This window comes from Stomoxys calcitrans, chromosome 3 (genome assembly GCF_963082655.1).
Source record: "Stomoxys calcitrans chromosome 3, idStoCalc2.1, whole genome shotgun sequence".
Lineage (NCBI taxonomy): Eukaryota > Metazoa > Arthropoda > Insecta > Diptera > Muscidae > Stomoxys > Stomoxys calcitrans.
In genome coordinates, this window is record NC_081554.1 from 137,558,632 (window position 1) to 137,584,284 (window position 25,653).

Consider the following 25,653-nt stretch of genomic DNA (forward strand, 5'->3'; position numbering starts at 1 on the left):
GTTTTGACATTCTAGCAACATTTGTGTTGTTTACAGCTACTTAAAAAAAAATAATTTGACAAAAAATTTAATTAACTCGTGAAACTATCGTTCGACCATATTCCACAACTTTCTACATGGATTATCACGACAAGAATGCACTGTGAAAAACTGGTTTTATGAATTTAGTCGTGGATGATGCTTGCTCAAAGTAGAATTCCGTGAAAGCGGTTCAAAAACGGTCGTTCTACCAGAGAACATTGATGCCCTGTGTGAACTTATATTGCAAGATCGTCATGTGATATACCGTGAGATAGAGGCATCCTTGGGCATTTCTTCCACCAGCATACATTCGATACTGCATGAAAACTGTGCCGTAAAAAGGTTTGTTATCGTTGGATTTCGAACAATTTCACAATCGCTCAAAAAATCGATAAGTGCAAAGAAATGTTCAAAAAATACGATCGCGATGCTTAAAAATACGTTTATAAGATCGTCACAGGTGGCGAATCCGAAAACGGACCGTGTGGGTCTTCGAAGTCGAACCAAATCCAACGAAAATTGTTCGCGAAAGAAGCATTTCGAAGCAATGGACGCCTGTCTTTTTGGCAAAATTGGTCAAGTGGCAACTGCTCCGCTTGAGCAACGTAGCACGTCAATTCTAAGTGGAACACACAGTTTGATTGCCTGAAGTCTTGGGATAAAATCGAAAAACGAATCATTGTTCACCACGGCAATGCGAGCTCTCAAAAATCATTTTTACGTACACTTTACGTATGGAGCCGGGTCTCAGTGGGGCCGTCTCAAAGCCTCCTAAAAGGAAAGGTGGTCTGATCAGACTCGATTGATAGGTGTTTGGGTGTAGCGTAAAAATTTAGTGTTCAAATTTGGAAGCAAGCGTGGGAGCCAGCCAAATTCTCCCCAAAAGAATAAGTTGTCCGATCGAGGCAATATGGGGCTCAAAGGAAACGTCGTTGGAAGTGGAGCAAGAATTTGATATAAATTTTTAAAACCAAGTGTATAGATATCGCCGACTCAGAAAAAGACCACCAAAACTGTTATGTAGTTCGACCGGGACAATATGGAATATGTATGTAATATGGAATTTAAATTAAAGTTCTTCGAAAGTGGAATACGAATACTAGGAACTGAGTGTTTGAGGTCCTCCAAATAACTCCCTGGACGTTGGAAGCAATGAATGAATCTGATATCCGAATTTGGTAACTTGAGCCCGCCACAAAACACCTACAATGGACATCCTAGCCGATCGGGCTCAAATTAAAGAACTTTAAAAATATTGCAGCGGTTTAAACAGCGCACGCACGTATCGTGTTTTGTTTCACTGTCAAACATTTCCAGTTTGGTCTATAATTAACCATGAATCGTCTTACAAATGAACAACACGTGCAAATTATTGAATTTTATTATCAAAATGCGTGCTCTGTTAAGAAAGTTTATCGTGCGCTTCTTCCATTTTATGATCAAATGGTTTTTTTTTTTTTGTTACGTTAATAAGCAAATTTTTCGATTTTGGAGTGAGGATCAGCCAGAAGCATTGCAAGAGCTACCAATATATCCAGAAAAAGTCTCAGTTTGGTATGGTTATGATGCGAATTGTAATGTAACTGTGAATGGTGAGCGCTATCGTGAGATGATATTAAACTTTTTTTTTCCATTTTTATACCCACCACCGAAGGATGGGGGTATATTCATTTTGTCATTCCGTTTGCAACACATTGAAATATCCATTTCCGACCCTATAAAGTATATATATTGTTGATCAGCGTAAAAATCTAAGACGATCTAGACATGTCCGTCCGTCTGTCTGTTGAAATCACGCTACAGTCTTTAAAAATAGAGATATTGAGCTGAAACTTTGCACAGATTCTTTTTTTTTTGTCCATGAGCAGGTTAAGTTCGAAGATGGGCTATATCGGACTATATCTTGATATAGCCCCCATATAGACCGATCCGCCGATTTAGGGTCTAAGGCCCATAAAAGCCTCATTTATTATCCGATTTTGCTGCAATTCGGGACAAAGAGTTGTGTTAGGCCCCCGAACATCCATCGTTAATTTTGCTTATATCGGTTCAGATTTGGATATAGCTGCCATATAAACCGATCCTCCGATTTAGGGTCTTAGGCCCATAAAAGCCACATTTATTATCCCATTTTGCTGAAATTTGGGACAGTGAGTTGTGTAAGGCCCTTCGACTTCCATCGTTAATTCAGCCCAGATCGGTTCCGATTTGGATATAGTTGCCATATAGACCGATCCGCCGATTTAGGGTCTTTGGCCCATAAAAGCCACATTTATTATCCGATTTTGCTGAAATTTGGGACGGTGAGTTGTGTTAGGCCCTTCGAGATCCTTCGTTAATTTGGCCCAGATCGGTCCTGATTTGGATATAGCTGACATATAGACCGATCCTCCGATTAAGGGTCTAAGGCCCATAAAAGACACATTTATTATCCGATATAGCTGAAATTCGGGACAGTGAGTTGTGTAATTCCCTTCGACTTCCTTCGTTAATTTAGCCAAGATCGGTTCAGATTTAGATATAGTTGCCATATAGACCGATCCTCCGATTTAGGGTCTCAGGCCCACAAAAGCCACATTTATTATCCGTTTTTGATGAAATTTAGGACAGTGCATTGTGTAAGACCCTTCGACATCCTTCGTCAATTTGGCCCAGATCGGTGCAGATTTGGATATAGCTGCCATGTAGACCGATCCTCCGATTTAGGGTCTTAGGCCCATAAAAGCCACATTTATTATCCGATTTTGCTGAAATTTGGGACAGTGAGTTTAGTTAGGCTCTACGACGTCCTTCTTCAATTTGACCCAGATCGACCCAGATTTGAATATAGCTGCCATATAGACCGATCTCTCGATTTAAGGTTTGGGCCCATAAAAGGTGTATTTATTTTCCGATTTCGCCGGAATTTGGGTCAGTGCTCTTCGACATTTCTCTGTACCTTGGCTCAAATCGTTCCAGATTTGGATATAGCTGCCATGTAGACCGATACCTCGCTTCAAAGTCTTGGCCCCATAATGACTCATGCCACAATGACTCATGTTAGGCTTTTCGACATCCGTATCGTATATGGTTCAGATCGGTTTACTTTTAGATGTAGCCACTATATTTATTAGTATTTGGTCCAAATCGGAACATATTCTGATATAACTTTTATGGGACATAAGGTATGAAATTTTCACAGAAATTTGATGAAAGGTGGTTTACATACATACTCGAGGTGGCGGGTATCCAAAGTTCGGCCCGGACGAACTTAACGCCTTTTTAATTGTTTTTTTTTTTTTTTTTGACTTGCATGATATGTGGTTTCAACAATATGGTGATACCACATCACACACATCATGCATAACAATGGACTTATTGAGGAGCGAAAATTTCACGTTCGGGACCGGTCAACATGGATCGAGTTCCTTTCCCGGTATCTCTTCTTAGCCAAAAACGGATATAAGAAAAGATTTGCTCTGCTATTAAAACGATATCAAGATATGGTCCGGTTTGGACCACAATTAAATTACATGTTGGAGAACTGTATAAAATGTCAGCCAATTCGAATAAGAATTGCGCCCTTTGGAGGCTCAAGAAGTAAAAAAGAGAGATCGATTTATATGGGAGCTGTGTCGGGCTATAGACCGATTCAGATCATAATAAACTCGTATGTTGATGGGCATAGGAGGATACGTAGTACAAAATTTCAGCAAATCGGATAATAATTGCGACCTCTAGAGGCTCAAGAAGTCAAGATCCCAGATCGGTTTATATGGCAGCTATATCAGGGTATGAACTGATTTGAACCTTATTTGACACAATTGTTGAAAGTAAGAATAAAATACTTCATGAAAAATTTCAGCCAAATCGGATAGGAATTGCGCTTCTAGAGGCTCAAGAAGTCAAGACCCCAGATCTGTTTATATGATAGCTATATCAGGTTATGGACCGATTTAAACCATACTTGGTACAATTATTGGATATCATTGCAAAACACGTCGTGTAAAATTCCATTCCAATCAGATAAGAATTGCGCACTCTAGAGGCTCAAGAAGTCAAGACCCAAGATCGGTTTATATGGCAGCTATATCAGGTTATGGACCGATTTGAACCATACTTGGCACAGTTGTTGTATATCATAAAAAACACGTCGTGCAAAATTCCGTTTCAATCGGATAAGAATTGCGCACTCTAGAGGCTCAAGAAGTCAAGACCCAAGATCGGTTTATATGGCAGCTATATCAGGTTATAAACCGATTTGAACCATACTTGGCACAGTTATTGGATATCATAACAAACCACGTCGTGCAAAATTTCATTCCAATCGGATAAGAATTGCGCACTCTAGAGGCTCAAGAAGTCAAGACCCAAGATCGGTTTATATGGCAGCTATATCAGGTTATGGACCGATTTGAAGCATACTTGACACAGTTGTTGGATGTAATAACAAAACACGTTGTGCAAAATTTCATTCCAATCGGATATGAATTGCGCACTCTAGAGGCTCAAAAAGTCAAGACGCAAGATCGGTTTATATGGTAGCTATATCAGGTTATGGACCGATTTAAACCATCTTGGCACAGTTGTTGGATGTAATAACAAAACACGTTGTGCAAAAGTTCATTCCAATCGGATAAGAATTGGGCACTCTAGAGGCTCAAGAAGTCAAGACCCAAGATCGGTTTATATGGCAGCTATATCAAAACATGGACCGATATGGCCCATTTACAATACCAACCGACCTACACTAATAAGAAGTATTTGTGCAAAATTTCAAGCGGCTAGCTTTACTCCTTCGGAAGTTAGCGTGCTTTCGACAGACAGACGGACGGACGGACGAACGGGCATGGCTAGATCGACATAAAATGTCGCGACGATCAAGAATATATATACTTTATGCGGTCTCAGACGAATATTTCGAGTAGTTACAAACAGAATGACGAAATTAGTATACCCCCATCTTATGGTGGAGGGTATAAAAAGAATCAAAGACGACAAAAGCATGCCAACAGTAGAACAGCATCAAAAAAATTTGTTAGAAAATATTTAATTGAAAATCGAAAGAAATGAATTAGTTTCTAGCAGAGTATTTTTTCTAGAAATATGTAATTGTTCATATTTCATAGTATCTGGCGAGGTGCGCTTCCCTACACCTTAAAATGTCCTTTTTTAAAAATATATTCAGATATTCGAGACATTGTTAGCTTTGTGTTCTTCCAAATTTACATTAATTATTATGAATTTAGTGACTTTTCTACCCATAAGCCCATATCATAACGAAGCCACGCGGGATACAAAGCCCAACAGGCGCTTCTAGTGTTGTTGTTGTAGCAGTGAGTTGTGTTTATCTTTTCGACTTCGGTTCTACTAAATATACAGATTCAGGTACTCTGCGACTAAGGTGAGGTGCGTCCGGGGGATCTCGTTCCTTGTGGACTAGGTTTGGCTGGCAGTTTAACTGGTGACGTGTGGTCCCAGGTGACAATCGGGACAGACATCCACCACTTTGGCTCAATCCTAGCTCGTGAAGTAGTTGAGGCGGTTTATACAACTTAATTGAAAACATTTAAAAATACATACAAAAAACAAAACTATCGGCTTTTTGAAAGTTTAAATCGAACTTTATTCGGCTTACGATAGCTTGTAAAACTTTCTTGTATACCCTCCACCATAGGATGGGGTATACTAATTTCGTCATTCCGTTTATTACACCTCGAAATATTCGTCTGAGAACCCATAGCGTATATATATTCTTGATCGTCATGACATTTTAAAACTAGCCATGTCCGTCCGCCTGTCCGTCCGTACGTCCGTCTGTCGGAAGCACGCTAAAGCTAGGCGATTGAAATTTTGCACAAATATATCTTATAAATGTAGGTCGGTTGGGATTGTAAATGGGCCATATCGGTCCATGTTTTGATATAGCTGCCATATAAACCGACCCTGGATCTTGACTCCTTGAGCCACTAGAGAGCGCAATTCTCATCAGATTTGGCTGAAATTATGCATTAAGTCTTTTGTCGCGACTTCCAATTACTGCGCTTAGTATGGTTCAAATCGGTCCATAACCTGATAAAGCTGCCATATAATCCGATCTTGGGTCTTGACTTCTTAAGCTACTAGAAGGCGAAATTCTTATCCGAGATGGCTGAAATTTTCCATAAAGTGTTTTATTATGACTCCCAGTGTAAACTTGGGAAGGTGAGCACTTCATAATCTTTGAACAGCAAACAATTGAAGGTCTTTTTATACCCTCCACCATAAGATGGGGGGTATACTAATTTCGTCATTCTGTTTGTAACTACTCGAAATATTCGTCTAAGACCCTATAAAGTATATATATTCTTGATCGTCGCGACATTTTATGTCGATCTAGCCATGTCCGTCCGTCCGTCCGTTCGTCTGTCTGTCGAAAGCACGCTAACTTCCGAAGGAGTATAGCTAGCCGCTTGAAATTTTGCACAAATACTTCTTATTAGTGTAGGTCGGTTGGTATTGTAAATGGGTCATATCGGTCCATGTTTTGATATAGCTGCCATATAAACCGATCTTGGGTCTTGACTTCTTGAGCCTCTAGAGTGCGCAATTCTTATCCGATTGGGATGAAATTTTACACGACGTGTTTTGTTATGATATGCAACAACTGTGCCAAGTATGGTTCAAATCGGTCCATAACCTGATATAGCTGCCATATAAACCGATCTTGGGTCTTGACTTCTTGACCCTCTAGCGTGCGCAATTCTTATCCGATCAGAATGAAATTTTGCACGACGTGTTTTGTTATTATATCCAACAACTGTGCCAAGTATGGTTCAAATCGCTCCATAACCTGATATAGCTGCCATATAAACCAATCTTGGGTCTTGACTTCTTGAGCCTCTAGAGGGCGCAATTGTTACCCGACTGGAATGGAATTTCGCACGACGTGTTTTGTTTCGATACCCAACAACTGTGCCAAGTATGGTTGAAATCGGTCCATAACCTGATAAAGCTGTCATATAAACAGATCTGGGGATTTGACTTCTTGAGCTTCTAGAGCGCGCAATTCCTATCCGATTTGGCTGAAATTTTGCATGGCGTATTTTATTTTTACTTTCAACAACTGTGTCAAATAAGGATCAAATCGGTTCATAACCTGATATAGCTGCCATATAAACCGATCTGGGATCTTGACTTCTTGACCCCTAGAGGTCGCAATTATTATAAGATATGCCTGAAATTTTGTACGACGGATCCTCTCATGACCATCAACAAACGTGTTTTTTATGTTCTGAATCGGTCTATAGCCCGATACAGATCCCATATAAATCGTTCTCTCTATTTTACTTCGTGAGCCCCAATGGGCGCAATTCTTATTCGAATTGGCTGAAATTTTACACAGGTCTCCAATATATAATTTAATTGTGGTCCGAACCGGACCATATCTTGATATCGTTTTAATAGCAGAGCAACTCTTTTCTTATATCCTTTTTAGCCTAAGAAGAGATGCCGGGAAAACAACTCGACAAATGCGATCCATGGTGGAGGGTATATAAGATTCGGCCCAGCCGAACTTAGCACGCTTTTACTTGTTTACAATATGCTTCCGTACATGTAATCAAATGTCTGGCAACAAATGTGAAAAGAAACAAGTAAAAGCGTGCTTAGTTCGGCCGGGCCGAATCTTATATACCCTCCACCATGGATCGTATTTATCGAGTTCTTTTCCCGGCATCTCTTTTTAGGCAAAGAAAAGGATATAAGAAAAGATTTGCTCTGCTATTAGAGCGATATCAAGATATGGTCCGGTTTGGACCACAACTAATTATATTATGTTGGAGAACTGTGTAAAATGTCAGCCAATTCGAATAAAAATTGCGCCCTTTGTGGGCTCAAGAAGTAAAATAGAGAGATCGACCATAATAAACACGTATGTTAATGGTCATGAGAGAATCCGTCGTACAAAATTTCAGGCAAATCGGATAATAATTGCGACCTCGAGAGGCTCAAGAAGTCAAGATCTCAGATCGGTTTATATGGCAGCTATATCAGGTTATGAACCGACTTGTACTTTATTTGACATAGTTGTTGAAATATCCATATAGCCATATTTGGCACAGTTGTTGGATATCATAACAAAATATTACGTGCCAAAATTCATTCAAATTGGATAAGAATTGCGCCCTCTAGAGGCTCAAGAAGTCAAGACCCATGATCGGTTTATATGGCATATATATTTCGAGTAGTTACAATCAGAATGATTAAATTAGTATACCCCCCATCTTATGGTGGAGGGTATAAGAAGTAAGAGAGTGCTAAATCCGGCCGGACCCTCCACCATGGATCGCATATGTCGAGTTCCATGCACAGTATCTCTTTTTAGGCAAACAAAGAGTATTGAATAAAACTTAAAATGACGTGACGATCAAGAATATATTGGGTTGCCCAAAAAGTAATTGCGGATTTTTTAAAAGAAAGTAAATGCATTTTTAATAAAACTTAGAATGAACTTTAATCAAATATACTTTTTTTCACTTTTTTTCTAAAGCAAGCTTAAAGTAACAGCTGATAACTGACAGAAGAAAGAATGCAATTACAGAGTCACAAGCTGTGAACAAATTTGTCAACGCCGCCTATATGAAAAATCCGCAATTACTTTTTGGGCAACCCAATATATACTTTATGGGGTCTCAGACGCATATTTCGAGGTGTTACCAGCAGAATGACGAAATTAATATACCCCCATCCTATGGTCGAGGGTTAAAAAAAAGGGGATATACTCGTACTTAGTCTCCGAAAGAATGTTTTATAATTTCGCTTTCGCTTTTCTAACCTAGCACTCGAATTGCCTTTCGCTGGTATGCAAACTCATATTTACAACTCTGAGCCTATTTCACAAAAGCAATCCGGGTTTCATGTTCCGCATGTGAGCTTTCAAGTTTGACAGAGAAGAAAAACGTGACGAACATTTCTCACATTTGAAGTGTTCGGAGGCGTCCTGACGGTGGCTCATCAAGTGCTGGTTCATCTCCAATTGCAATAGGCATTAAAATATTATTGCGGACTCGTGTACTCGCGTGGACTTGCATGTAACCGAAGTCTTTCCTTGAGGGCAAGGGTTTTGGACACTCTTTGCATGCAAATTCATTGATCCTTTTTTGGGCCGATGTTATGTGGTTCTTTAGGTTAACGTCCTGGCGATGGCAGGTGCCGAAGAAATCATGGCGTCCCAACTGTATGTATGAACTTGTGTCTTGTAAAGTCTGATTTGCCTCTGATTTCCTTCATGCATTCGGCCCACTTATACCTTTTCCTAGAAAGCTTGCTTGACGGTTTGTCGGGCAACTTGTCTATACTCCTTCGAACTCTTTCCTTTTCTTGTTTTATTTTGCAAAAACTAGGAACTTTAGAATGAAATGCATATTTTTCTGAAATTAACGATAAAATCGATAGTTATCGATATTTTTTGAAAAATATCGAATGCTGCGAATATCGATAGTTTGCCAGCTCTACCGCACTATCGATTCAAATAAACATTTCATGCATTATCTGAATTTTATGTTTTTTTTTTTTAACTTTTCTATAGCTCTTAAAATTCACCCTTTAATATGTATTTGAACAACACATACGATAAATACAGTAATGTAGAAACACTCATAGCTCTGGACACTCTTAATATCATTTAAACAAACATTCCATTTTAAAAATCCACTAGGGTGTAGCGAAACACACCAACCAACCGATGACATAAAAAATACGGCTATAATTTTGTGATTGTTAAGAGCTGTTTGTGCCCGACATGAATCCCATAGATCAAATCGCAGACTTACTCGAAAAAGGTATTCAATAACGCAAGATTTAGTCCAAAGAAGTCCTAAAGCCTATACATAGCGCTTGAAATTTTCCACAAATACTTCCTATTAGTGTAGGTCATTTAGAATTGTAAATAGGCCATATCGGACTATGTGTTGATATAGCTGCAAAAATTGATTTTGTGAGCCACTTGAGGGCGCAATTTTTACCCGATTTGGGTGAAATTTTGTATGAATAGTTTTGATACAGCTTTCAACAACTGTGCTAGATATAAATAAGAATAAGTTTATTTTAAAGTTTTGATTTTGGTTTGCTCGTTTTCATTGCTAAAATCCTACGAACAAGGAAAGGTCTTAAATTTAGGGCCAACTGTTTTTTAGTGCACTGACTGAGGCGATGTTTGAAATTCGAGACCTCTCTTTGCAGCATATCAACCATTATGTTGGCGTTAGCGTCGCGAATGTTGTTCTTGAGGTGTTCTTAAGGAGTTCTTGAGGACGCAGACGGAAATTTTAAATTGAGCCTCGCCACTGGAAAAGGCTACCGCGTCTTCATGCAAGTTGTCAATCAGCATTTGACATTGATTTTGACGGGCAACAAAACCGCTTAAAGCGAGAGATCGGTCTATATGGCAGCTATATCCAAACCTGAACCTATCAGTGCCAAATTGAAGAAAGATATCGAAGGGCCTAAGGAAACTCACTGTTCCAAATTTCAGCAAAATCGGATAATAAATGTGGCTTTTATGGGCCTAAGACCCTAAATCGGAGGATCGGTCTATACGGCAGCTACATCCAAATTTGGACCGATCTAGGCCAAATTGACGATGGATGTTGAAGGGTCTAACGCAACTCACTGTCCAAAATTTCAGCAAAATCGGATAATAAATGTGGCTTTTATGGGCCTAAGACCCTAAATCGGAGGATCGGTCTATATGGCAGCTATATCCAAATTTGGACCGATCTGGGCCACATTGACGATGGATGTCGAAGGGCCCAACGTAACAAACTGTCCCAAATTTCAGCAAAATCGTATAATAAATGTGGCTTTAATCGGCCTAAGACCCGAAATCGGTTGGGATTGTAAATGGGCCATATCGGTCCATGTTTTGATATAGCTGCCATATAAACCGACCCTGGATCTTGACTCCTTGAGCCACTAGAGAGCGCAATTCTCATCAGATTTGGCTGAAATTATGCATTAAGTCTTTTGTCGCGACTTCCAATTACTGCGCTTAGTATGGTTCAAATCGGTCCATAACCTGATAAAGCTGCCATATAATCCGATCTTGGGTCTTGACTTCTTAAGCTACTAGAAGGCGAAATTCTTATCCGAGATGGCTGAAATTTTCCATAAAGTGTTTTATTATGACTCCCAGTGTAAACTTGGGAAGGTGAGCACTTCATAATCTTTGAACAGCAAACAATTGAAGGTCTTTTTATACCCTCCACCATAAGATGGGGGGTATACTAATTTCGTCATTCTGTTTGTAACTACTCGAAATATTCGTCTAAGACCCTATAAAGTGTATATATTCTTGATCGTCGCGACATTTTATGTCGATCTAGCCATGTCCGTCCGTCCGTCCGTTCGTCTGTCTGTCGAAAGCACGCTAACTTCCGAAGGAGTATAGCTAGCCGCTTGAAATTTTGCACAAATACTTCTTATTAGTGTAGGTCGGTTGGTATTGTAAATGGGTCATATCGGTCCATGTTTTGATATAGCTGCCATATAAACCGATCTTGGGTCTTGACTTCTTGAGCCTCTAGAGTGCGCAATTCTTATCCGATTGGGATGAAATTTTACACGACGTGTTTTGTTATGATATGCAACAACTGTGCCAAGTATGGTTCAAATCGGTCCATAACCTGATATAGCTGCCATATAAACCGATCTTGGGTCTTGACTTCTTGACCCTCTAGCGTGCGCAATTCTTATCCGATCAGAATGAAATTTTGCACGACGTGTTTTGTTATTATATCCAACAACTGTGCCAAGTATGGTTCAAATCGCTCCATAACCTGATATAGCTGCCATATAAACCAATCTTGGGTCTTGACTTCTTGAGCCTCTAGAGGGCGCAATTGTTACCCGACTGGAATGGAATTTCGCACGACGTGTTTTGTTTCGATACCCAACAACTGTGCCAAGTATGGTTGAAATCGGTCCATAACCTGATAAAGCTGTCATATAAACAGATCTGGGGATTTGACTTCTTGAGCTTCTAGAGCGCGCAATTCCTATCCGATTTGGCTGAAATTTTGCATGGCGTATTTTATTTTTACTTTCAACAACTGTGTCAAATAAGGATCAAATCGGTTCATAACCTGATATAGCTGCCATATAAACCGATCTGGGATCTTGACTTCTTGACCCCTAGAGGTCGCAATTATTATAAGATATTATTGCGGACTCGTGTATTGCGGACTTGTGTACTCGCGTGGACTTGCATGTAACCGAAGTCTTTCCTTGAGGGCAAGGGTTTTGGACACTCTTTGCATGCAAATTCATTGATCCTTTTTTGGGCCGATGTTATGTGGTTCTTTAGGTTAACGTCCTGGCGATGGCAGGTGCCGAAGAAATCATGGCGTCCCAACTGTATGTATGAACTTGTGTCTTGTAAAGTCTGATTTGCCTCTGATTTCCTTCATGCATTCGGCCCACTTATACCTTTTCCTAGAAAGCTTGCTTGACGGTTTGTCGGGCAACTTGTCTATACTCCTTCGAACTCTTTCCTTTTCTTGTTTTATTTTGCAAAAACTAGGAACTTTAGAATGAAATGCATATTTTTCTGAAATTAACGATAAAATCGATAGTTATCGATATTTTTTGAAAAATATCGAATGCTGCGAATATCGATAGTTTGCCAGCTCTACCGCACTATCGATTCAAATAAACATTTCATGCTGTATTGGCTTTTTTTACTTTAAACCTATTTTAGCGTTTTTTATTTTATAACTTTAATCTCATCACTGATACTTGCCTTAATATAATTGTCTCTTTCTTACAGTATTTTTAAGTAACATTAACTTTGCTCTCACTTAACAAAACCCTGTAACTTACATTTATACAAGAGAGAGTTGTTGTCAACTAAGCCTCAAGCAAAGCAGATCGCTACAGCGAAACATTAATTTGTGTCTTGTCATTCGTCTTTTTTCTTTAATGTTAAAATTACTAAATAACCTCTTGTTGTTATAAAAATAATAAGAACAGTTGTTTAAAGATATGTGTAGTATTCTGTGAATAAACTTTTATGAAAATACCTTAAATGAAATCGTTTCACTCAGAAACTCTCGTACATTAAATTGGTGCCGAAACCCGGGACGACTTTCCCGCTACAACAATCAAAAAAAATAATTAAAGCCAACACAAAGTTGTGTAATATACTCCATCTACGTGGTTACAACTAAATCAGTGTTTTTATATCTGGAATTTAAAAATTTTCCCAACTTCATACACCTTTGCATGGTATTTTCTGAGCTTACAGGTTCATCTTTAATCCGCTAAAATAATTAACAATTTATTCCAATTACCTTTTGCCCTATTCATCGCATCTAGAAAATGGAGAATTTATCGTCGATAATAGCAGTTCAACACAAATCACACAGCCATTTGCAAAGGTTAGCAAAACGTTTCAACAATAAACCCGAAAAAGAAATAACAAAGGGCTATATGAAATGCGTTCTAGAAGAAGTCGAAACAATTTATAAAAGTTTTAAGGAAGATCATGAGCAAATTTGTGCTTTGGCATTGGAAAACACCATTAATGAAAAAGATGTGCCATATCTAGCAAATGACTTCTATGAAGTTTTCTTTGATACCTACATTACGTTTAAATCAAAACTATTAGATCTAGCCGAAGAGCCTACAATGTCGCATCATCATATGGCAAGTACCTTCATATCTTCCAACAACAACTATAGTAACTCATCAACATCATCATGTGCCAAACTTCCAAAAATTGAATTACCAACCTTCACAGGAGAGTACCTCGAGTGGATACCCTACTGCGACATGTTCACTTCGTTGGTACACAACAACCACTCATTGACTGATATACAAAAGTATTTTTATTTAAAAGGGTCTTGTAAAGATTCCCCTTTAGATATTATAAACCAATACCCAGCTTCTGATAGAAACTACATTGCTGCATGGGAAGCACTTAAATCAAGATACCAAAACAAAAGAAAACTTATTGAACAAATCTTAAACAAGTTATTTTCAATTCCACAGTCTAATGGTTCGTTTTCTAGTATAAAAGAACTGCTTGATTCAACACGATCGTCTCTATCACTGTTAAGGTCGCTCGATATAGACATTGATACATGGGATCCGATCCTTATATATCTTATGACACAGAAAATGGACAAACAGACCCGTAAAGAATGGGAACAATCCATTAGTAGCACTGAACTTCCTGTAATGAACGATTTGTTCAAGTTTTTGGAAACTACATTTAGAACATTGGAGTCTGTAGAGGAATCAAATAACCGACCAGAAAGGCAGATCTCTGTTAGTCGCTGTCCACAACAAAAACCATTTAAACGATCTCTGCACATGCATAACGCAGCCGTAAGTACGAGCACCTGTGTATGCTGCCAACGTCGTCACCCACTATACAAATGCTTCAAGTTCTTATCGCTGTCGCCAACAGAAAAGAAATCAATCGTATCTCAAAACAACGTTTGTACGAACTGCCTGAACCCAGGTCATTACTTTAGGCAATGTAAAATTGCAGCTCGCTGCCAACTCTGCCATCAAACTCACCACACCATTCTTCACGCTGCTTACGCAACAGACATCGTTCAAGATCAAACAACAACCGCGCTGTCTACTGCAGTAGAAAATATGAATGCTACAGCATTAAGCCATACACAACCAACATCACATATCAACTCGCACCTATCATCGCTTGCAGCGAATCAACAGTCCCAAGTTCTGCTAGCTACAGCTAAGATTCTCATTAAACACCCCCACGGTGTTTGCTATGCTAAAGCATTGGTTGATCCCGGCTCTCAAGCCTCATTTGTAAACAGAGAGTTATGTCAACTATTAAATTTGAATCAAAAGAGAATTGAAAAAACAACGATAGATGGAATTGGAGCAACATCTAAAACATCAATCAAACATATGGTCGAGCTGAAGCTGGTGTCCAATTATAATAAGAATTACAATTTAACCGTGAGTGCTTTTATTTTGCCTAGAATAACAAATTATAAACCAATAGATGTGAGAAAATGTGATCTGCCGGATTTGAATTCATATCAGTTATCCGATCCAACTTTTTACATGCCATCTAAGATAGATGTTTTGTTGGGAAGTGATGTTTATGGTGAGATCTTAAAACAAAATTGTATAAAGTTTCCAAACAGTGTCTTATTGCAGGAAAGTGTGTTCGGGTGGCTAGTTTCAGGCCCTATAGGCAAACCATACCCAAAAACGACCCTGAATGTAAATAGCTGCAATCTCGAGAATCAGCTGCGTTTATTCTGGGAACAAGAAGAGTTGGCAGAAACAAAAAATTTATCGCTAGAGGAAGAAGCTTGTGAATCATATTTTGCAACAACATATATTCGAACGAGTGAGGGCCGATATGAAGTTCACTTGCCATTTAGAAGTTTGTTAAAAGGTGAGACTGCTCCGATATTCCAAAATACAGACTATGTTGCCCTAAAAAGACTGAAACAGCTTGAATCTTCTTTTAAATATCGACCTCAATTTGCGACAGCTTACAAAGCCTTTATGTCTGAGTACGAACATTTGGGCCATATGGAAAAGGTGGGACGATATCCTCAAGATTTACCACCGAATATATACTTCTTGCCTCACCATGGTGTTTTGCGCGAAAGCAGTACCACTACTAAATTAAGAGTCGTTTTCGATGGTAGCAGCAGAGTTCCACCACAGCCATCTCTGAATGATGAACTCGCTAGTGGACCCCCACTGCAAAACGACCTGCCCACTATTATCATTCGATGGCGACGTTTTAAAATTTCGTTTACAGCCGACTTGGAAAAAATGTTTAGGCAGATAAATGTATGCAACGACCATCAGCTGTACCAGTGTATTCTATGGCGTGACCCCAACACCAATGACCTGAATATTTACAAATTGAAAACAGTAACTTATGGTACGACCTCCGCTCCGTTTTTGGCAATAAGAGTTTTGAAACAAATAGCAGAAGATGGCAGATCAGAATTTCCTTTAGCGTGTAAAGTGATAGAATCGGATACATACGTGGACGATGTTATATCTGGATGTGACAGCGTTACGGAAGCAATTAAATTGGCGCATGAGCTTGTCCTCTTGTTGGCGAAATCTGGTTTTACCCTTAGGAAGTGGAGCTCAAATTCTACCGAACTATTAAGTACGATTCCTTCCGAGTTTCAGACTACAGCCAATAGCTTCCCGCTTCAAAATCATGAAATGGTTAAAGCCTTGGGCTTATCTTGGGACCCCAAAAGTGACAATTTTTATTTTAAAGTCAATTATACTTTTTCTGATAAAATTACGAAAAGTGTTGTACTTTCAGATTCTGCAAGATTATTTGATCCACTTGGCTGGTTGGCCCCTACAACCATAATGGCGAAAATCATGTTTCAAACTCTATGGCGAGAAGGTTTGGATTGGACAGATCCTTTGCCAGCGAATTTGCACAATGAGTGGTCTAAATATCGAACTGCATTAAAGGACATTGAGAAGTTATCGCTGCCTAGATGGTTTAAAAGCAAATCGACATCCTCTACTGATCTTCATGCATTCTGTGACGCGTCCAAGCTAGCTTTTGCCGCAGTTGTCTACATAAGAGTTGTGAAGGAAGATGGAAAAGTACACGTAAGTCTAATACAATCAAAAACAAAAGTAGCCCCTCTGAAAGTACAAACCATACCAAAACTTGAGTTGTGTGCCGCTGTTTTGTGTGCAAGGTTGGTCACCAGGGTAAAATCATGCATTGGGCTCAAAGTAGATAATGTGATGTTGTGGTCGGATAGTACCACGGTGCTGAACTGGATCAAAACACAATCTTCTCAGCTCCCAGTATATGAGGCAAAACGGGTTTCTCAAATACAACGCTTGACAAATATTTCTGAGTGGCGATATGTATCTTCATCTGACAATCCAGCAGACTGCGCAACCAGAGGCTTATTACCAGAGGATTTAAAAACTCATACCATTTGGTGGCATGGGCCACACTGGCTACATGAAGACTCAACTGCCTGGCCTGTTTGTAAGCTCAGAAATACCGTGCATCCGGCTGCGAGTAAACCAATCATCTATTCATTCACCACGAGTACAGCCACCAAGCTGAAGACGTCGGATTATCCGGACTACTTTTCAAAATACTCATCATTCAACAGACTGCAACGGGTAACTGCGAATATTCTTCGATTTTACAACAATTTGAAAGCGTCTATCTCAAAAGATTCCATTCAAAAACATCATAAACTGATTGGTTGTCTCCAGACAACAGAATTGAAAAGTTCAAGATTGCGGTTAGTCAAGATTTGCCAACGCATTTCCTTCAAATATGACATAACTTGCCTTCAAAACAAACTTCCTTTAGCATGCAACAGCCGAGTACTAAAACTGCAACCATTCTTGGATGATGAAGGCGTTCTTCGAGTTGGAGGAAGAATTAAGCACGCAGATTTATCGTTTGGAAAAAAACACCCTATTTTATTAACAAAAACTGATCCTATTTCCTACCTTATATTTGCAGAAGCTCATTCTAAAACATTACATGGTGGAGTGCAGCTGATGCAATCATACGTCATGACTCACTACTGGATCCTTTCAGCACGGAACTTAGCAAAATCTGTGAAGCGAAACTGCGTGACTTGTTTCAAATATTCTGCTAAAGCCGCTACTCAAATCATGGGAAATCTACCACAAGTGCGACTCAATCCTGCAAGGCCCTTCAAACATAGTGGTCTAGACTATGCTGGCCCTATAAATATGAAGCAAAATACACTCAGACGAAGCACCACAACCAAAGGGTACATATGCTTATTCGTTTGCATGTGTACCAAAGCTGTTCATCTTGAGGTTGTTTCTAGCTTAACCACTGATGATTTTCTGGCTGCATTTAAGAGGTTCACTTCTCGCCGAGGACCTTGTACTGATTTGTACTCGGATTGTGGCACAACATTCATCGGAGCGTCCAAAGAACTACAGATTTTGTACCATAGATCCAAAGCTTCATTACCTGAACATTTGGTAGAAGGCCTCAACAACAGTGGTACCCAATGGCATTTTATACCTCCTGCTTCCCCTCATTTTGGTGGTCTATGGGAAGCGGGTGTGAAGTCTACGAAGCATCATCTTCGTCGTATTATGAAAGACCGGACTCTCACATACGAGGAACTTTCAACCCTATTGTGCCAAGTCGAAAGCTGTTTAAATTCCAGGCCTCTTTGCCCGCTCTCAACTGATCCCTCAGACTTCAGCGTTTTGACACCGGCCCATTTCTTAGTTGGCGAGCCTACAACTTGTATACCAGAAGACGACTTGCTAGACTCAAACATCAATCGGCTAACACATTGGAAACAGATTGAGAAACTTAAGCAACATTTTTGGCAACGCTGGTCCCAAGAGTATCTTTGCCGATTGCAGTCAAGACCAAAATGGAATTGCCTAAAACGAGAGGCCCAAATCGGTGATATTGTACTGCTACTTCATGAACGCAGTACCCCAGGACATTGGCCATTGGCTCGAGTAGAAGAAATACATCCTGGCTCTGACGGGCACTGTCGAGTTGTGACCTTGTATTGCAATGGAAAATTCATAAAGCGTCCAATTGCAAAAATTTGTTTTCTCCCATCCAACGATGCATCATCAGTCACTTTAAATGCTTTGGAAGAAAGAAATACTTGAAGTACGGTTTAAGAACTAATGTTCTTAGTGGGGGAGAATGTATTGGCTTTTTTTACTTTAAACCTATTTTAGCGTTTTTTATTTTATAACTTTAATCTCATCACTGATACTTGCCTTAATATAATTGTCTCTTTCTTACAGTATTTTTAAGTAACATTAACTTTGCTCTCACTTAACAAAACCCTGTAACTTACATTTATACAAGAGAGAGTTGTTGTCAACTAAGCCTCAAGCAAAGCAGATCGCTACAGCGAAACATTAATTTGTGTCTTGTCATTCGTCTTTTTTCTTTAATGTTAAAATTACTAAATAACCTCTTGTTGTTATAAAAATAATAAGAACAGTTGTTTAAAGATATGTGTAGTATTCTGTGAATAAACTTTTATGAAAATACCTTAAATGAAATCGTTTCACTCAGAAACTCTCGTACACATGCATTTTCTGAATTTTATGTTTTTTTTTTTTTAACTTTTCTATAGCTCTTAAAATTCACCCTTTAATATGTATTTGAACAACACATACGATAAATACAGTAATGTAGAAACACTCATAGCTCTGGACACTCTTAATATCATTTAAACAAACATTCCATTTTAAAAATCCACTAGGGTGTAGCGAAACACACCAACCAACCGATGACATAAAAAATACGGCTATAATTTTGTGATTGTTAAGAGCTGTTTGTGCCCGACATGAATCCCATAGATCAAATCGCAGACTTACTCGAAAAAGGTATTCAATAACGCAAGATTTAGTCCAAAGAAGTCCTAAAGCCTATACATAGCGCTTGAAATTTTCCACAAATACTTCCTATTAGTGTAGGTCATTTAGAATTGTAAATAGGCCATATCGGACTATGTGTTGATATAGCTGCAAAAATTGATTTTGTGAGCCACTTGAGGGCGCAATTTTTACCCGATTTGGGTGAAATTTTGTATGAATAGTTTTGATACAGCTTTCAACAACTGTGCTAGATATAAATAAGAATAAGTTTATTTTAAAGTTTTGATTTTGGTTTGCTCGTTTTCATTGCTAAAATCCTACGAACAAGGAAAGGTCTTAAATTTAGGGCCAACTGTTTTTTAGTGCACTGACTGAGGCGATGTTTGAAATTCGAGACCTCTCTTTGCAGCATATCAACCATTATGTTGGCGTTAGCGTCGCGAATGTTGTTCTTGAGGTGTTCTTAAGGAGTTCTTGAGGACGCAGACGGAAATTTTAAATTGAGCCTCGCCACTGGAAAAGGCTACCGCGTCTTCATGCAAGTTGTCAATCAGCATTTGACATTAATTTTGACGGGCAACAAAACCGCTTAAAGCGAGAGATCGGTCTATATGGCAGCTATATCCAAACCTGAACCTATCAGTGCCAAATTGAAGAAAGATATCGAAGGGCCTAAGGAAACTCACTGACCCAAATTTCAGCAAAATCGGATAAAAAATGCGGCTTTAATGGGCCTAAGACCCTAAATCGGAGGATCGGTCTATATGGCAGCTATATCCAAATGTGGACCGATCTGAGCCAAATTGACGGAGGATGTCGAAGGGCCTAACACAACTCACTGTTCCAAATTTCAGCAAAATCGGATAATAAATGTGGCTTTTATGGGCCTAAGACCCTAAATCGGAGGATCGGTCTATACGGCAGCTACATCCAAATTTGGACCGATCTAGGCCAAATTGACGATGGATGTTGAAGGGTCTAACGCAACTCACTGTCCAAAATTTCAGCAAAATCGGATAATAAATGTGGCTTTTATGGGCCTAAGACCCTAAATCGGAGGATCGGTCTATATGGCAGCTATATCCAAATTTGGACCGATCTGGGCCACATTGACGATGGATGTCGAAGGGCCCAACGTAACAAACTGTCCCAAATTTCAGCAAAATCGTATAATAAATGTGGCTTTAATCGGCCTAAGACCCGAAATCGGAGGATCGGTCTATATGGCAGATATATCCAAATTTGGACCGATCTGGGCCAAATTGACGATGGATTTCGAAGGGTCTAACGCAACTCACTGTCCAAAGTTTCAGCAAAATCGGATAATAAATGTGGCTTTTATGGGCCTAAGACCCTAAATCGGAGGATCGATCTATATGGGGGCTATATCAAGATATAGTCCGATGTAGCCCATCTTCAAACTTAACCTGCTTATGGACAAAAAAAGAGTCTGTGCAAAATGCCAGCTCAATATCTCTATTTTTAAAGACTGTAGCGTGATTTCAACAGAGAGACGGACGGATATGTCTAGATCGTCTTAGATTTTTACACTGAATGGATATTTCGATGTGTTGCAAACGGAATGACAAAATGAATATACCCCCATCCTTCGGTGGTGGCTATAAAAATGAAAAATTTTTATCCGCCATGAAAAATTATTTTTAATAGGTTCTTATTTGAACAGTTGTCCCTGAACAACTTAGCTGATTAATGGTTTGTTGTACTTCTTGGGCGTTAATTTTTCTTCTGACAACGAATGCTTTCACAATTCATAATTTTTAAAGTTAAACGGACCCATGTGGTTACTAAGGGATGTAAAAAGGAAAACAAATGTATACATTAGACAAAGTCGACCACTATTGCAAGACAGTTAGTTTCTTATTTGAGTTCATTTGTTTGAACTAAAACTTAAAGTTCTCAGGATTTTGAAGTTAAATTGAGAAAGGCACTTTTCAAAGAACTCATTAAAAACATTGGTACACGTAGAACGGATTAAATCCTTTATGATATGAACAATGAACAAATGCAAAACAGATCAAAATAATTCAAGTTTTTCTTTCTAAATTTTTGGTTGTACATTGAATATCCAAACAGAGTATTTATGGAGATGTGCACTATTGGAAGATAGCTTACAGACCAATAACAACAAGTAAAAGCGTGCTAGGTTCGGCCGGCCGAATGTTGTATACCTCCTCCATGGATCGCATTTGTTGAGCTATTTTCCCGGTATCTCTTTTTAGGTCAACAAATGATAAAAGAAAATATTTGCTATGCTATCGGAGCTATATCAAGTTGTGTTCCGATTCGAATTGTATGTTGGAGGTCATTAGAGAAGTCATTGTGAAAAATGTTCAGGCATATCGATTTCGATAGGAGCTGTATCAGCCTATGGACCGATTCAGACCATATTTAATACGTATGTTGAAGGTCAAGGGAGAAGCCGCGGTACAAAATTTCAGCCAAATCGGGTAATAATTGTGCCCTATAGTGGCTCAAGAGGGCAAGACTCAAAATCCGTTTATACAGCAGCTATATCAGGCTATGGACCGATTTAAACCATTCGAAGTTTTTGGAAGTCGTAGCGGAGCACGTCATGCTAAATTTCAGCCAAATCAGATAGGAATTGCGTCCTCTTGAGGCTTAAGAAGTCAATACCCTCCTATCGGTTTATATGACACCTTTGTCAGGTTATGAACCGATTACAGCCATACCTATCACATTTGTTGCAAATCATTACAGAAAATTTCATTCAAAACTTCAGCCAAATCGGATAAGAATTGCGCCCTCCAGTGGCTCAAGAAGTCAAGATTCAAGATCGGTTTATATGGTAGCCAGGGCTGTAGCTCACCCTAAAAATGATTTTGTCTAAAGAAAAAATTACACTATATTTTTTCCAAACAACAAATTTCAGCAACAGTTTTTAAAATGATAAAATTGTATGTATATGATATTCGACAAAGACAACATTTTGCTGAAGCAACGGCCGCCTTAAAATTATTTTTCTTAAGGACAATATTTTGATGAAATTCTTTGTAAAAACAAAATTTTAATGAACATTTTTCTATACCAATGTTAATGAACTTTTCTAAAAGACAAAATATCCGCGTAATATTATCACCACGCCCGACCCGTGCTGAGAATATTAAGAAATTAAACAAAAAAAAAACAAAATATCTTTAAAACTATTTGTGAATGCATTTTAAGTAAACTTTTCTTAATGACAAATTTTTTATAAAAAATTTCAAAAACATTTTTTTTTAAGACTTAGTTTTAATGATTTTTTTAAGACTTAATTGCAACGAAAAACTCTCTTAAGGCAACCTAACCCCGAGATTATTTTTTAAAGCCAAAATATCTTTAAAATGTTGCATATTGCGACACTACATTATTCATTAAAAATTTTTGGACTTTTCATCATGCTTATCTGTCCCAAACAACATTTATCTAAAATGTTTCCCATAGACAAGTTTCAATTAATATTTTTAATAACAAAATGTCAACCCATCACGCTGATCCTTGATTCCGTTGACTAACTTTAATGAAATTTTATATATTCATAATTTTAAAAATCATTTTTTTAATATTTTATGACCATTTAGGGAAGAAAACTGGATTTAATGATTTTGCATAAAATCGCACCTGCTGTCGAAAAAAGTAGGATTATTGCCATAAATTTATTTTTTTATGCAACAAGACAAAAAAAGGATTCCAGAAATCTCACTTCTAAAAATGTTGATAAATATTTTCGTTTGATTTTTGGGATATAAAAAATTGCCGACTTTCGACAAGCCAATTTTCCCCCAAAACGTGACTGGAAAAATTGTCGTAACTGGAATGAAAAATTTTAAGGATTCGGAAACACCCCGAAATGATCACCAGATTAATTTACATTTAAAATAATAATTTCAAATAGAACCATTTCGTCTTTTTTGGAATTCCTTAATTCACAATGCAGGATTTAAGGCAAATGATACGGCGCTCATAGTGATTAAGGGGCGAAAATTCTAGTATAAATTTGTTAGTTTTGTTTACCTTGACCGTAGATTTGAGCACAGTAAAATATAATTTATTATTATTTATTCTCCATTTTTCGATCGATTTTATTAAAGTTTGAAAAAGAAATTAGTGACATCATTTAAACAGAATGTAGATGATTTATTTTAAGAATTGGTCAAAATTATTTTTTTTTTTTTTAATATTTAAAAATTCAAGTTGCTTTAAGTTTTCAGTTTGTTTGCTAAAAATTTTTATGGAAATAAAGTCATTTAAAATCAATAGACCGACACAAACAAAAACCTGTTGAAATCATAAAACTAGTTTGAGTACAAAAATGAAAAAAACATCATCAAAATACCGAAGCTGATTCGCTAAAACTTTCACCATAAAACTAAAATATTCGCAAAGACAACCACACTTTGGAGGTTATAAAAGATTAGAATCGGCCTTTATACAGTGTGTTGGCAATCAGAACAAAATTCAACTCTGACACTGACCAAATGTCAGCGCCGACGGGTCAGTTCCTGCACCCATTAACGACCACAATTTAATAAAAACAAGTAAGAGCGTGCTAAGTTCGGCCGGGCCGAATCTTATATACCATCCAGAATTGCGCTTTGTAGGGGCTCAAGAAGCAAAATCGGGAGATAGGTTTATATGGGAGCTGTATCAAGCTCGATCGATGATCGATTCAAACTATATTAGACACGTGTGTTGAAAGTCATGAGAGAAGCCGTTGTACAAATTTCTGCCAAATCGGATGAGAATTTATATGGCAGCTATATCAGGTTATGTACCGATTTGCGCCATACTTAGCACAGTTATTGGAAGTCATACCGAAACACCTCGTGCTAAATTTCAACCAAATCGGATGAGAATTGCGCGCTCTATTGACTCAAGAAGCCAAGATCCAAGATCGGTTTATATGACAGCTATATCAGGTGAGGTAGCGATTTGGGCCACACTTAGCACAGTTGCTAAAAGTGATACCAAAACACTACATGCAAAATTTCAGTCACACCGGAAATGAATTGCGCCCTCTAGAGGCTCGAGAAGTCAAGACCCAAGATCGGTTTATATGGCAGCTATATCAAAACATGAACCGATTTTAACCATACTAAGCACAGTTGTTGGAAGTGATACCAAAACACGTCGTGCAAAATTTAAGTCAAATCGGACGAGAATTGCGGCCTCTAGATACTCAAGAAGTCAAGACCCTAGAACGGTTTATGTGGCAGCTATATCAAAACATGGACCGATTTGGCCCATTTACAATCCCAACCGACCTACACTAATAAGAAGTATTTGTGCAAAATTTCAAGTGACTAGCTTTACTTCTACGAAAGATAGCGTGCTTTCGACAGACAGACAGCCATGTCAGGTTATGGACCCATTTCCACCATACTTAGCACAGTTGTTGGAAGTCATAACAAAACACCTCATGCGATATTTCAGCCAAATCGGATAAGAACTGTGACCTCAAGAACAAGAAATGCTGCTCAAGAAGTCAAGATCCCAGATCGATTTATATGGCAGCTATATCAAAACGTGGACCGATATAGCCCATTTACAATCCCTACCGACCAACACTAATGAGAAGAACTGGTGCAAAATTTCAAGTGGCTAGCTTTTCTACTTCGAAAGTTAGCGTGCTTTCGACAGACAGACGGACGGACGTGGCTAGTTCGACTTAAAACGTCATGACATCAAGAATATATGTACTTTATGATGGGGTTTTAGACGAATATTTCGAGAAGTTACAAACAGAATGACGAAATTAGTATACCCCCATCCTATGACGGAGGGTATACTAAGGTCTAAACAGACCTCGAGCTTGAATTAATATCCTTGGAATATTTATTTTCGACAATTAAAGAGCTTTTAGTGAAATACCATACTACGAAAATAGTATATCGCTTGACTAACAGTTTAACAATATAAGTGCCTTTATCTGAATTCCATATGATCTTTATTGGTCTACGAATTTAAGTTTGGATGTAAGGTGTACTCCATTCTTAAAATACTTTATTTCAGCCCGATATTCTCATGATGTCTGATTTAAGGGGTTTTTCGGGGTGAGGTGGTCCCCCAGACACTTGGCCCTGAAAAAATATCAGCATCATGCTCTTCTCTCAAATACCATTTATTTAAACCCCATATTGCCATTGGTTTTGAGGGGAGTTTACATGATGAGGCGTCCCCCAAATACATGGCCCCAAAATAGGTTATCAAATTTGTTTTCTAATGTCAAATAACTCTCATTTG

The 25,653-nt window shown here is 38.4% G+C and overlaps 1 protein-coding gene across 2 annotated transcripts in view; it reads right to left on the reverse strand.

Moving 5' to 3' along the window:
* The window catches only part of LOC106090264 (neural cell adhesion molecule 1), a 782,082-nt gene that overhangs the window by 189,596 nt on the left and 566,833 nt on the right, over nt 1-25,653 (reverse strand). The window lies entirely within an intron of this gene.